The sequence below is a fragment of the Schistocerca cancellata genome, chromosome 8 (assembly GCF_023864275.1).
Source record: "Schistocerca cancellata isolate TAMUIC-IGC-003103 chromosome 8, iqSchCanc2.1, whole genome shotgun sequence".
Lineage (NCBI taxonomy): Eukaryota > Metazoa > Arthropoda > Insecta > Orthoptera > Acrididae > Schistocerca > Schistocerca cancellata.
In genome coordinates, this window is record NC_064633.1 from 204,207,187 (window position 1) to 204,219,961 (window position 12,775).

At 43.2% G+C, this 12,775-nt stretch overlaps 1 non-coding gene across 1 annotated transcript; it reads right to left on the reverse strand.

Annotated features, from left to right (window-relative positions):
- Positions 1 to 8,237: 8,237 nt before the first annotated feature.
- Trnas-cga (transfer RNA serine (anticodon CGA)) lies at positions 8,238 to 8,312 on the reverse strand. The gene has a single exon. It is a non-coding gene; the product is annotated as a tRNA-Ser (tRNA).
- Positions 8,313 to 12,775: the final 4,463 nt, after the last annotated feature.

Consider the following 12,775-nt stretch of genomic DNA (forward strand, 5'->3'; position numbering starts at 1 on the left):
GGAAGATTGTCGATTCAGAAATATCTCAAGATATTATTGTCATTTTATTAACTTACGCAAGATTCATATAGTTCCTGGCTTTTTCTCTGTTGACCAGATCCGTAAAAAGATCTTCAGTATGTTCGATACGACAATTTTAGACTGTTTTGAAATATCTGTTCACCCTTTACGCACACCGACCGGAGCGACACTGCATAGAGTCTTTTACTCGCGTATTTCACTCACTAAACACATGTCAATGCACTATTCCAATAAAGACAGAAACCACACTTGAACACAAGATATAGCACGGATAGAATGCACGTTCAGTTGACGCTGACTTGCTACACTGGTAACAGGCTACATTCAGCAACACAGCAATCAAGCGGGTGAATCACAAAGCTTAGCGCCGGCGGATCGCAGGTAGCGGCTGTGAACTTGAACTGTCCAATTTGGTGATGCCACTCTAGCAGAAATCGGTTTAATGATCTCATGAATACAAGCTCTATACACTACAGTTTTGCTCTAGCGATTCTTTTAGTATGCAGCAAATTTTTAGTACATAACAGTCCTCAGAAATTATCTTAATTTTAAAAGGCGACTTCCTTTGTGAGAATTGCGTTGTACTGCTTTAGGAAACTGACGTCTAGCTACTGCCCTTGAAATCATACACATAAGATGGAAATCGAAGAGGGCCAGACACAGGGTTGTGTATTTTGCAAAACGGTGGTTAAGAGTGAGATACAGTTGAGGGGGTAGCGTGATTTAGAAGAGAGGGTTCGTTTGTTTATGTGGAAGCAAGAGTGGGAGTTTACTTCATGGCGAAATGAAGATAAGTCATTAATAATAATAATACATTTGTTTAATTTATCTGAAGCACGGTGGTTTCCTGTGTAAAACTCACACATACACTCATCAACGGTAATACAGTAGATACAATTGCAACACCAAAAGCAACGAACAAGTGGGACAAGATACACACTCTGAGAATTCCGTACAAACTTAATTATGTATATAGACAATAATAACAATAATTACGTGTGGCTCAAGGCACTTAGTTGCCTGCATAACACCTGGGCGACTGGCGTGTGCGTAACCGACAGCAGTTATCCAACCGGAGATGGGAACCTCCAGCTTAATGTGGAATCCGAAACGCGTCTTATTTCTGGTTACTTCTCACATCTATGAGAGGAGACGGCTAGATTAAAACTAAAAATAAAATATCTGTGTTACGAACGGGATTCGAGCTTGCGATCTCTCGGTTTCCAAGCATGTGCTTTTACTGTTAGAGCGCTAGGCCGAACATGAACAAAAATAGTTCTTCTGTAGGTTTTGATGTGTGAGTTTGCGAATATGAAAGTATGTGACATACTTGATTGCATTACCTTAGAAGCTCACATTTTTCACGTCGCCAAGGGAGCGTAGACTTTAATATTTGATACACATCTCAAATTTCAACTTTAAACTCCTACCCGTTCGTGAGAAACAGCAGTCTTGACAGACGGATAGACAGGAAGACATACGGGCAAAAAATGGCAAAAAAATTAATGTGATATAACCACAAATTAACAGTTTTCGAACTTTTTCATTTATTTGTACTGTAAATCCTAGACCGTTGCCAAATTACACGATTCTAGGACGGCGGTAAGTGCTCTGTAGGTTTTGAATAGTAAGTTTGCAGGTATCAATACTTTGTGAGATATATGGCCGTATCTTTTGATTGCATTGCCTTGGAAGCTTAAAAGTTTCCATACCATCAAGCGACCGAAGACTTTAGTACTTGATGTAAATTTCAACTTTATATCTCTACCTGTGGCTGAGGAAAAGCGGTCTTAACAGATTGACAGACAGAGAGAACGACGGACAATAATTGACAAAATAAATCGATGTGATACAATCACAAACTAACAATTTTCGTTTTTTCATTTATTTTTGCTGTTAAACCTTGATCGTTGTCACGTTTCATGATTGCAGGTCAACGGGAAGTGCTCGATAGGTTTTGATGAGTGAGTTTGCCGGTATCGAAATTTTGTGACAGAAATGACCGTATCTTTTGACTGCTTTGCCTTAGAAGCTTAAATTGTGGTGTCACCGCCAGACACCACACTTGCTAGGTGGTAGCTTTAAATCGGCCGCGGTCCATTAGTACATGTCGGACCTGCGTGTCGCCACTGTCAGTAATTGCAGACCTAGCGCCACCACATGGCAGGTCTAGAGAGGCGGACTAGCACTCGCCCAGTTGTACGACGACTTTGCTAGCGACTACACTGACGAAGCCTTTCTCTCATTTGCCGAGAGACAGTTAGAATAGCCTTCAGCTAAGTCCATGGCTACGACCTAGCAAGGCGCCATTAACCATATCTGGAGAGAGTCTCATTTGTATAGTCAAGAGCGATGTACCACAAGGATGAATTAAAGTTAAGTAAACAGACGCTACGTACTTTTCTTTAGTGCATTAATAACGTATCCTGTTCCAGAATTCACGCCAGTCGGCGTGTGTGTACGCGTGCCTTTCGGTTACCCGTCACTGTGGACTGGCTGTCTTGTCAGTCCACTACATAAATTTTTCAAACCGCGAAGGGTCCATAGACCTTAACATTTGACGTAAATTATAGCTTGTTACCCCTAACCTGTTGCTCAGAAAAGCGTTTTAACAGGCGGAGAGACAGACAGACAGCGGGACAACAAAATGATCTTATAAGAGTTTCGCGTTTACCAACGGAGGTACCCTAAAAAAAGATCGATATAGTCTCTGAGAGTGGTTCTGTAACGCTGAAACGCATTAGAATAAAAGCAGGTAGTAAAGCATTGTGACTGGAAACGATAAAATCAAGATGGGTTGCGTCTTTTTGTTGTTGGGTCGTGTAGCGGCGTGCTACAGTACTGTGGCACAGAAACGTCCTTGTACTCCAGGACTATATGCGTGCACCTACAAATAATCATAAAATTAATTAAGTAATCCAATTTTTTCGCAGTGATAATTGGGTCTTTACGACTACCGCTGTAAGTAACATAACTTGCCATGCCTAGTTTTCTGGGCGTGGCTGATCGTAGTGGACAGTAATCATCGACGTTTGATAACACATTTTCTAGATATTTTCCACTGTAATTGTAAGATAATCTTCAGCAATACTAGAAATTTTTTCCTGTTACTGTGTCACATGAAAGACTATCTACTGATAAGGCAAAACATTATCGCCAGCTGCATCATGGCGCGTTGACGCACATTTGGAACTCAGTACTGCCGCGATGCTGCATGACATGGATCCGACAAATCGCTCGGAGGTGTCTCGAGGTAAATGAGTTCAGATTTCTACACACGCGTCACACGTTTCTCGTAATTCACTGGCCGGGGGCTGAGTGCGTGCGTTTCTGCCACTCAACAGCGCCACAGACATGTCGCATTTGGTTCAGACCAGGTGAGTTTTGTGGTCCAGGCTTCAACAGGAGTTCATGCTCCTCAAACCACTGTAGCATTATTCTGACCTTTTAAGACGGGCTGTTATTCTGCTGGAAGACGATATGGCCGCTGGGAAAGATACCAAGCTTGAAGGGACGCAGTTGGTCCCTCGTAAAGTTCACGTAGTCCACGGCTGTCATGGTGCCTTCGATTACCTCCACAGATCACATGGAAGCCCAAATAAATGTTCCTCATCGTAGAGGCGGCGATATGTGGTTGGTATGACGATAGAGTACAATGTTGCTACAGGTAGGAGTGTTTTGGAGCACACTGTACAGAGCATGACGTTGAACATCGGGCCCCATAGCTGACGAACCCTATGTGTTCCTGTGTCGACCCAACAACAATGTCAGTCACGATTGCAGTGATCACAGGATCACCAAGAATGGACCATTTATCGACGGGAAATTAGAATAACTAAATAGAAAATGGTTCAAATGGCTCTGAGCACTATGGGACTCAACTGCTGAGGTCATTAGTCCCCTAGAACTTAGAACTAGTTAAACCTAATTAACCTAAGGACATCACACACATCCATGTCCGAGGCAGGATTCGAACCTGTGACCGTAGCGGTCTCGCGGTTCCAGACTGCAGCGCCAGAACTGCGCGGCCACTTCGGCCGGCAACTAAATGTTGTTGTGGTCTTCAGTCCTGAGACTGGTTTGATGCAGCTCTCCATGCTACTCTATCCTGTGCAAGCTTCTTCATCTCCCAGTATCTACTGCAACCTACATCCTTCTGAATCTGCTTAGTGTATTCATCTCTTGGTCTCCCTCTACGATTTTTACCCTCCACACTGCCCTCCAATGCTAAATTTGTGATCCCTTGATGCCTCAAAATATGTCCTACCAACCGGTCCCTTCTTCTAGTCAAGTTGTGCCACAAACTTCTCTTCTCCCCAATCCTATTCAATACCTCCTCATTAGTTACGTGATCTACCCACCTTATCTTCAGCATTCTTCTGTAGCACCACATTTCGAAAGCTTCTATTCTCTTCTTGTCCAAACTAGTTATCGTCCATGTTTCACTTCCATACATGGCTACACTCCATACAAATACTTCCAGAAACGACTTCCTGACACCTAAATCTATACTCGATGTTAACAAATTCCTCTTCTTGAGAAACGCTTTCCTTGCCATTGCCAGTCTACATTTTATATCCTCTCTACTTCGACCATCATCGGTTATTTTACTCCCTAAATAGCAAAACTCCTTTACTACTTTAAGTGTCTCATTTCCTAATCTAATTCCCTCAGCATCACCAGACTTAATTTGACTACATTCCATTATCCTCGTTTTACTTTTGTTGATGTTCATCTTATATCCTCCTTTCAAGACACTGTCCATTCCGTTCAACTGCTCTTCCAAGTCCTTTGCTGTCTCTGACAGAATTACAATGTCATCGGCGAACCTCAAAGTTTTTACTTCTTCTCCATGAATTTTAATACCTACTCCGAATTTTTCTTTTGTTTCCTTTACTGCTTGCTCAATATACAGATTGAATAACATCGGGGAGAGGCTACAACCCTGTCTTACTCCTTTCCCAACCACTGCTTCCCTTTCATGCCCCTCGACTCTTATAACTGCCATCTGGTTTCTGTACAAACTGTAAATAGCCTTTCGCTCCCTGTATTTTACCCCTGCCACCTTCAGAATTTGAAAGAGAGTATTCCAGTTAACATTGTCAAAAGCTTTCTCTAAGTCTACAAATGCTAGAAACGTAGGTTTGCCTTTTCTTAATCTTTCTTCTAAGATAAGTCGTAAGGTCAGTATTGCCTCATGTGCTCCAACATTTCTACGGAATCCAGACTGATCTTCCCCGAGGTCGGCTTCTACCAGTTTTTCCATTCGTCTGTAAAGAATTCGTGTTAGTATTTTGCAGCTGTGACTTATTAAGGCAACTAAATAGAAAATACTAAATCATTAGTACGTATTGTTACATGGCAGTTATTTCCAAAACTGCCACCTGATTTGTTAAGTAATCCAATATGCATATAGTCAATCGAATCAAAACATTGTGCATGAAATTTGAAAGCGATAGTGACAAATGCCAATGACTAAAATTCTGATAATCTCTGTCTCTTTTCCTTTTGGTTCGTTGATGGATTCTTATAATGTGCTGCAGGCTGGGGATTGTAGGTGGCTGGAAAAAGGTGAGGCTCACTGGGGAACCGCACAGGTCAAAAAAATGCTTCAGCTGAAAGTAAAGTCTCGACCAGACACACATTGAGAAGAGCGCTCTGCCTGCCAAATGCAGTGGTAGCGAAAAGCCCGGGCGCAGTCCAGATGGTTATATTTCTTCATTGTGTGCGAAGTGCACATGTTTGCTTTTTACTATTAGTTAAAAAACAGTCGTGATTGCAATAACATTTGTTTGTTAGGACCAGTTTCGGCTTATGTTAAAGCCATCCACAGATTTTTTGGGCCCGCTATGGCTCGTGCTGGAGGCTCCCCGGTTTTTCAAGTGATACCAATATTGTACATTGTCAGTGTGCTGTCACGTGAAAACCCGAGGAGCCGCCAGCATCAGCCATTGTGGGCCCAAAAAATCTGAGGATGGCTTTAACGTAAGCCGAAACCAGTCATAATAAACAAATGTTATTGCGATCTCGACTGTTGTTTTAGCCAAAAGTAAAGCATCAGATCTCTGCGCTCCACGGTCAGTATTTTCTAAATTTATTGCTAGGATAAGATCTGCAGGACTGGAGATAACATGCTGCTGATATTGTGTGTCCCAGTCACTAGGCCTGAAGGACGCCAGCTGGAAATTTTATTCAAAATTTAGTTTGGAGATACCTGACTGCCTCATAGCAATTATTTTGGTAGCAGAGAACACTACCTACGTGGGGTTACGTCCACGCCTTCCCATTGGTTGTAACTAGAATATCACATAGTGGGGGTCATTTTCTGCCTTCTACCCTTCTCCAAGGGAGGAACATAATTCACTGGTTAACCATGCCAGAATCCAGAAGTGTAGGGGATTTGTTAGCATGGTTGTTAAATTATGCTTGGTTGGAACTCTCAGTGTCTGTTGCAATTGTCGGCGAGGTTCTGGTGCTGACAGAACTAGCCAAGTTTTGTAGAGGAGTTTAAGAGAGCACTTGCTCCAGGGGCATTGTAGCGAGCACTTGCTCCAGGGGCGTCATAATGAGCGCTTGCTGTATAGTAATCAAAGCGAACACTAGAGCTGCAGAGCGACATGTCTCTAGCTTAGAGGAGTAGTCAGCTGCCAGTGCCGATCTTAGAATTATCACCCATTACTGCAACCGTCCTCTGTTTTCGTACATCACTAGAGTGGTAAGCATGAGTCACATAAGCGTGGATCACGATGAGGTGAGTGCGAAGTCATTTGTCTTGTGTCAAGGCTATGTTTTGCTGATCTCATTTTTAGTCAGGTTGCAGAGCCCCCTGTGAGCTCAGGTGAGGGTACTGGTGTTTGTTCTTTGTCTGCGACTTTTCTTTTTCTCATTAATGTATTCTGCAGTCATTGGTCATATTCACAAATATAGCTTTATATCGTTTCTATCATTCATCCACCCACCTGTGTCAAGACTGTCACACACATTGTTAATTCCTTCTTTCCTAGATAATTGATTGCATTCTTGATGCACCGGTTAAAACATTTTTGAAAACCTCTTAGCAATAAATCACATTGTTGTACTGACTCTTGCTTCCTTTTCATAGTTTGATAGTCCGGCCCCGGTAGCTGAGTGGTCAGCGTGACGGAATGTCAATCCTAAGATCCCGGGTTCGATTCCCGGCTGGGTCGGAGATTTTCTCCGCTTAGGGACTGGGTGTTGTGTTGTCCTAATCATCATCATTTCATCCCCATCGACGCGCAGGTCGCCGAAGTGGTGTCAAATCGGAAGACCTGCACCAGGCGAACGGTCTACCCGACGGAGGGCCTTAGCCACACGACATTTCATTTCATAGTTTGATAGATCCTGCAATCAGTATTCAATGTGAGGTGCGGTATCCATATTTCACGTCTACTTTGGCCAAGCCTGGTAATGTAATTAAACAAGCAATATTCTGTCAGACGGCTTTGTTTTATTTTAATTTGTGTGACCTTAAGGTGTGTTATCTATCATTGTGGTTCACTGAGGATAGATTCTGCAACATCTCAGGAGTATGGTAAATGCTCAGTCGACACCTCACAGTGTAATACTGTCCCAGTGGTATGAGTCTGTGGAGCAGTGCATGTTTCGATCAATCAGTTGCCTGTATAGTATATCCGGATACATCCATCGACCAGATGTGACAAGAAACGCGGTTCATCCGACCAGGCGGTACATTCCCATTGATCGACGGTCCAATCTTAACGATCCTGTGGACAGTGAAATCGTAACAGACGTTATCATTGGTTCGACATGGGAACACATGGGAGTCCTCAGCTACGAAGGCCCGTGTTTGACAATGTGCACTGAACAGTGTCTAAAACACTTGTGCCTGCACCAGGATTGTACTCTGCCGTCTTGTACGACTTTCACCTTGTGTAATCAGGCATGGACGTCCAACATCATGTCACGTAGTCGTGGTTTCACCGTCCATCAACCACTTTCCATAGATGTTAACGACAGCAGCACGCGAACGGGCAGTTAGCTTCGCCGTTTCTAAGTTCTCCGTTCCCACGAGACAGGGACAATAATATTTCCTTTCACAAAGTCGCTCATGTTACTGATTTCCCCGTTTACAGCTCGTACAGTCGCTGAAGTCAATCTTCATTCTCCCAGAACGAGGTTTTCACTCTGCAGCGGAGTGTGCGCTGATATGAAACTTCCTGGCAGATTAAAACTGTGTGCCGGACCGAGACTCGAACTCGGGACCTTTGCCTTTCGCGGGCAAGTGCTCTACCAACTGAGCTATCCAAGCACGACTCACGCCCCGTCGCAGGAGAGCTTCTGTAAAGTTTGGAAGGTAGGACACGAGGTACTGGCAAAAGTAAAGCTGTGAGGACGGGGCGTGAGTCGTGCTTGGGTAGCTCACTTGGTAGAGCACTTGCCCGCGAAAGGCAAAGGTCCCGAGTTCGAGTCTCGGTCCGGCACACAGCTTTAATCTGCCAGGAAGTTTCAATCTTCATTCGTCTTTGCTCGGCTTATATACCTTCCTCACAGCGTCACGAACCCTCAGCGCCTGCACATAGCATTCAGTGTCGCGATGGGCAGTAGTCATAAATGTTTCATCTCTTCAGTGAAATTTTCATGAGTTTAGCCGTATCAATCATTAATGCTGGAGGGGCAGAAAATTTTGGTACTAGTGTTTTAATGAATACCATAAGAGAGAAAGCAACAGAAGAAATCGCAAATTTATTTTCCAAACGACTACAAAGTGGTACTCACAAAACAGAATCTCCCTAAATTTTGGAATAACCCATTATTTTCATTCCTGTACAACATTAAAAGTCATAGCAACAACTGATGAAGCACATGAGCAGTAATCAGTAAAAAGGGTAGAACGTTCCAAATTTTAGGTGTACATATTGATGGAAACTTGAACTGGAAGAAGCATATATACTGACCTGCTCAATCAGTTAAGTTCAGTTACTCTTGCTCTTCGTGTAAATGCTAATCTTGGAAAGAAATGAACTTATCTCCTGACATATTTCGCATATTTCCACTCAATAATGTCGTATGATTTATACAGCCAAGATTTTTGAAAGAATTTTACTAAATCAAATAAGTGAAAACATAGAAAAGGAGATGAGTGAAGAACAGCATGGGCTTAGGAAAGGAAGAAGCACAATCGACCTGATATTTTCTATTCGTCAACTTATGTAAAAAAGTTGGGAGTATAACAAAAGGATGATAATGGTTTTTATAGACATAGAAAAGGCATGTGACTCAGTTAACAGGGAAAGACTCTGGGAAGAAATGAAGAAAATGGATATAAAAGATGGATACATTAATGTAACAAAGACATTGTACAAAGGACACAATTGTGGAATTATAACATCATTGGGGAATTCTGAATACTTCGAAATAAGACAAGGACTTAAACAAGTAAGTATTTTGTCTCTCGCACTTTTTAATGTTGTGATGGAGGAGTTAAAGACATAGTAAAAGAAAAATACAAAAAGATGATTTTTGCAGATGATATGGTAATATGGGGCGATAAAGAGGTAGATGTACAGTTACAACTTGATGCATGGAAGGAAATAATGAAAAGGTATGGATTAAAAATAAATAAAGATAAGAGTGAAGTAATGGTATTTGGAAGAGACAAAGGGATCAACGAAAATATTAGTTTGAATGGAGAACCCCTCAAAGTGGTAGACAGTTTCACTTATTTAGGGAGTGAAATAAGTAGTGGTGGAAGAATAACCAACGAAATTAATAGGAGGTTACAGAAGGGATGCAGTTTCTACCAAACAATAAAACACATGATTTGGAATAAGGAAGTTTCAAAAAAAGCAAAACTCCTTATATATGAGTTATTGCTTCCCTATTGTCACCTATGGAGGAGAAACATGGACAACGACAGGATGGAGCTGGAGCAGACTGCAGGCAGGGGAAATGAAATTTCTCAGAGCAGTTAAGGGAAAAACAAGAATGGACAGAGTAAGGAACGTAGATATCAGAAAGGACCTTAAACAAGAAAGTGTGAGAGAAGAAAGAGAAAAAAAGAGATTAAGATGCCTGTGTGGGCAGAGACTCCCAAAAATTATGGAAGAACTAAAGATGGATGGAAAAAGACCTAGAGGGCGTCGAAGAACACGGTGGAGAATGGGAATGAGAATGCCTGTGAAAAGGAGAGGTGTGACCTGGCAGCAAGTGGAGGAAGAAAAGTGGGGGGAGGCCAAATGGAGAGGACTCGTCAGCACCCAGACCTGGCAGTAGCTGCAGCGGCATCCGGATATAGAAGGATAGAACGTCTTTGGGATAATTTTCTGGGGTAACTCACAGCTTAGAAAGAAAGTACTGACTGAACAGCAGCGAGCAGTAACAATAATATGTGATGTTCAGCCGTGGAAGTCATGTAGGTACCTCCTAAAGGGGCTAAGCATTTTGAAATGGCACAGTCACGATACATACAACCGCTAATGAAATTCTTCATAAGTGACCGATAACAATTTGAGAAGAACGGTGGTATCCATCCCTACAAAGCCAGAAAGAAAAATGACCTTTATTATCCATTATTAAAACTGTCAGCGGCTCAAAAAGGAGTTCGACATGCAATAACAAAAATTTTTGATCCTTTGCTAAATAACATAAATTGCCTGGCGGGTGGAACAGGGAGTTTTAAATCTAACGTAAAATCATTTGTCGTGGACTGCTCATCCTATTCCAAGGACGAATTTCTATTTAAAAATTGGTATCCCGTAAAAAATAAATAAATTAACTAAAAAAACTCGTTTTAAGTATATTTGCAAGAGTAGGACGAAAAAAATGTGTTGATTAACGGTAACACTAATCGTGTATACATATGCTACAAACTGACTCGCTTCACATCATTTCAGTAAAAGAATCTTTGAAATGATACACTCCTGGAAATGGAAAAAAGAACACATTGACACCGGTGTGTCAGAACCACCATACTTGCTCCGGACACTGCGAGAGGGCTGTACAAGCAATGATCACACGCACGGCACAGCGGACACACCAGGAACCGCGGTGTTGGCCGTCGAATGGCGCTAGCTGCGCAGCATTTGTGCACCGCCGCCGTCAGTGTCAGCCAGTTTGCCGTGGCATACGGAGCTCCATCGCAGTCTTTAACACTGGTAGCATGCCGCGACAGCGTGGACGTGAACCGTGAACGAGGACCATTCGCAACCGTCTCCACGAAGCTGGGCTACGGTCCCGCACACCGTTAGGCCGTCTTCCGCTCACGCCCCAACATCGTGCAGCCCGCCTCCAGTGGTGTCGCGACAGACGTGAATGGAGGGACGAATGGAGACGTGTCGTCTTCAGCGATGAGAGTCGCTTCTGCCTTGGTGCCAATGATGGTCGTATGCGTGTTTGGCGCCGTGCAGGTGAGCGCCACAATCAGGACTGCATACGACCGAGGCACACAGGGCCAACACCCGGCATCATGGTGTGGGGAGCGATCTCCTACACTGGCCGTACACCACTGGTGATCGTCGAGGGGACACTGAATAGTGCACGGTACATCCAAACCGTCATCGAACCCATCGTTCTACCATTCCTAGACCGGCAAGGGAACTTGCTGTTCCAACAGGACAATGCACGTCCGCATGTATCCCGTGCCACCCAACGTGCTCTAGAAGGTGTAAGTCAACTACCCTGGCCAGCAAGATCTCCGGATCTGTCCCCCATTGAGCATGTTTGGGACTGGATGAAGCGTCGTCTCACGCGGTCTGCACGTCCAGCACGAACGCTGGTCCAACTGAGGCGCCAGGTGGAAATGGCATGGCAAGCCGTTCCACAGGACTACATCCAGCATCTCTACGATCGTCTCCATGGGAGAATAGCAGCCTGCATTGCTGCGAAAGGTGGATATACACTGTACTAGTGCCGACATTGTGCATACTCTGTTGCCTGTGTGTATGTGCCTGTGGTTCTGTCAGTGTGATCATGTGATGTATCTGACCCCAGGAATGTGTCAATAAAGTTTCCCCTTCCTGGGACATTGAATTCACGGTGTTCTTATTTCAATTTCCAGGAGTGTATATGGAACAATGTAACTAACTAACTAATTAACTAACAATGGAAGTGAAACGTGGCCGATAAACAATACAGATAAGAGGAGAACAGAAGCTTTGAAACGTGGTGTTACGTAAGACTACGGAAAATTGCATGGGTAGATAGGGTACCTTACGAAAAGTGGAGAGAAGACAGCTTAGTAGCTCAGCATGACTACAGGAAGGGATGGGCTGATAGGACATACTTAAATTAGTAATGGACGGAAGTGTTTTGGGGTAAACGTTGCAGAGACCCCTCGGGCATGGATGTGTGTGATGTCCTTAGGTTTAATTAGTTCTAAGTTCTAGGCGACTGATGACCTCAGAAGTTAAGTTGCATAGTGGTCAGAGCCATTTGAACCATTGCCGAGACCAAGCACTGACTGCAATAACCAGGTACCAGTGTCTGCCGTTTTAGTAGCTGTGAACAGTTTAAGAAACTTGCACAGACTATAACAGCACGGAGAGCAGCATCAATGCCTACAGTCACATGGATTTAATATGTTACACTGCACGTGAAATGTTACGAAATTTCAAACATAGTTTCTATTATCAGCTATAGTAGTAATTCTTTTTTTTTTTAGAATGGTTTATCTGAATAAATGTCTTGAACACAACGAGGATTGCAGTTCCTTATGTATCTCACACATTGTGCAAAATATAGCAGCAGCTATTTAATTTCGTTTTGTGAAGCAGCA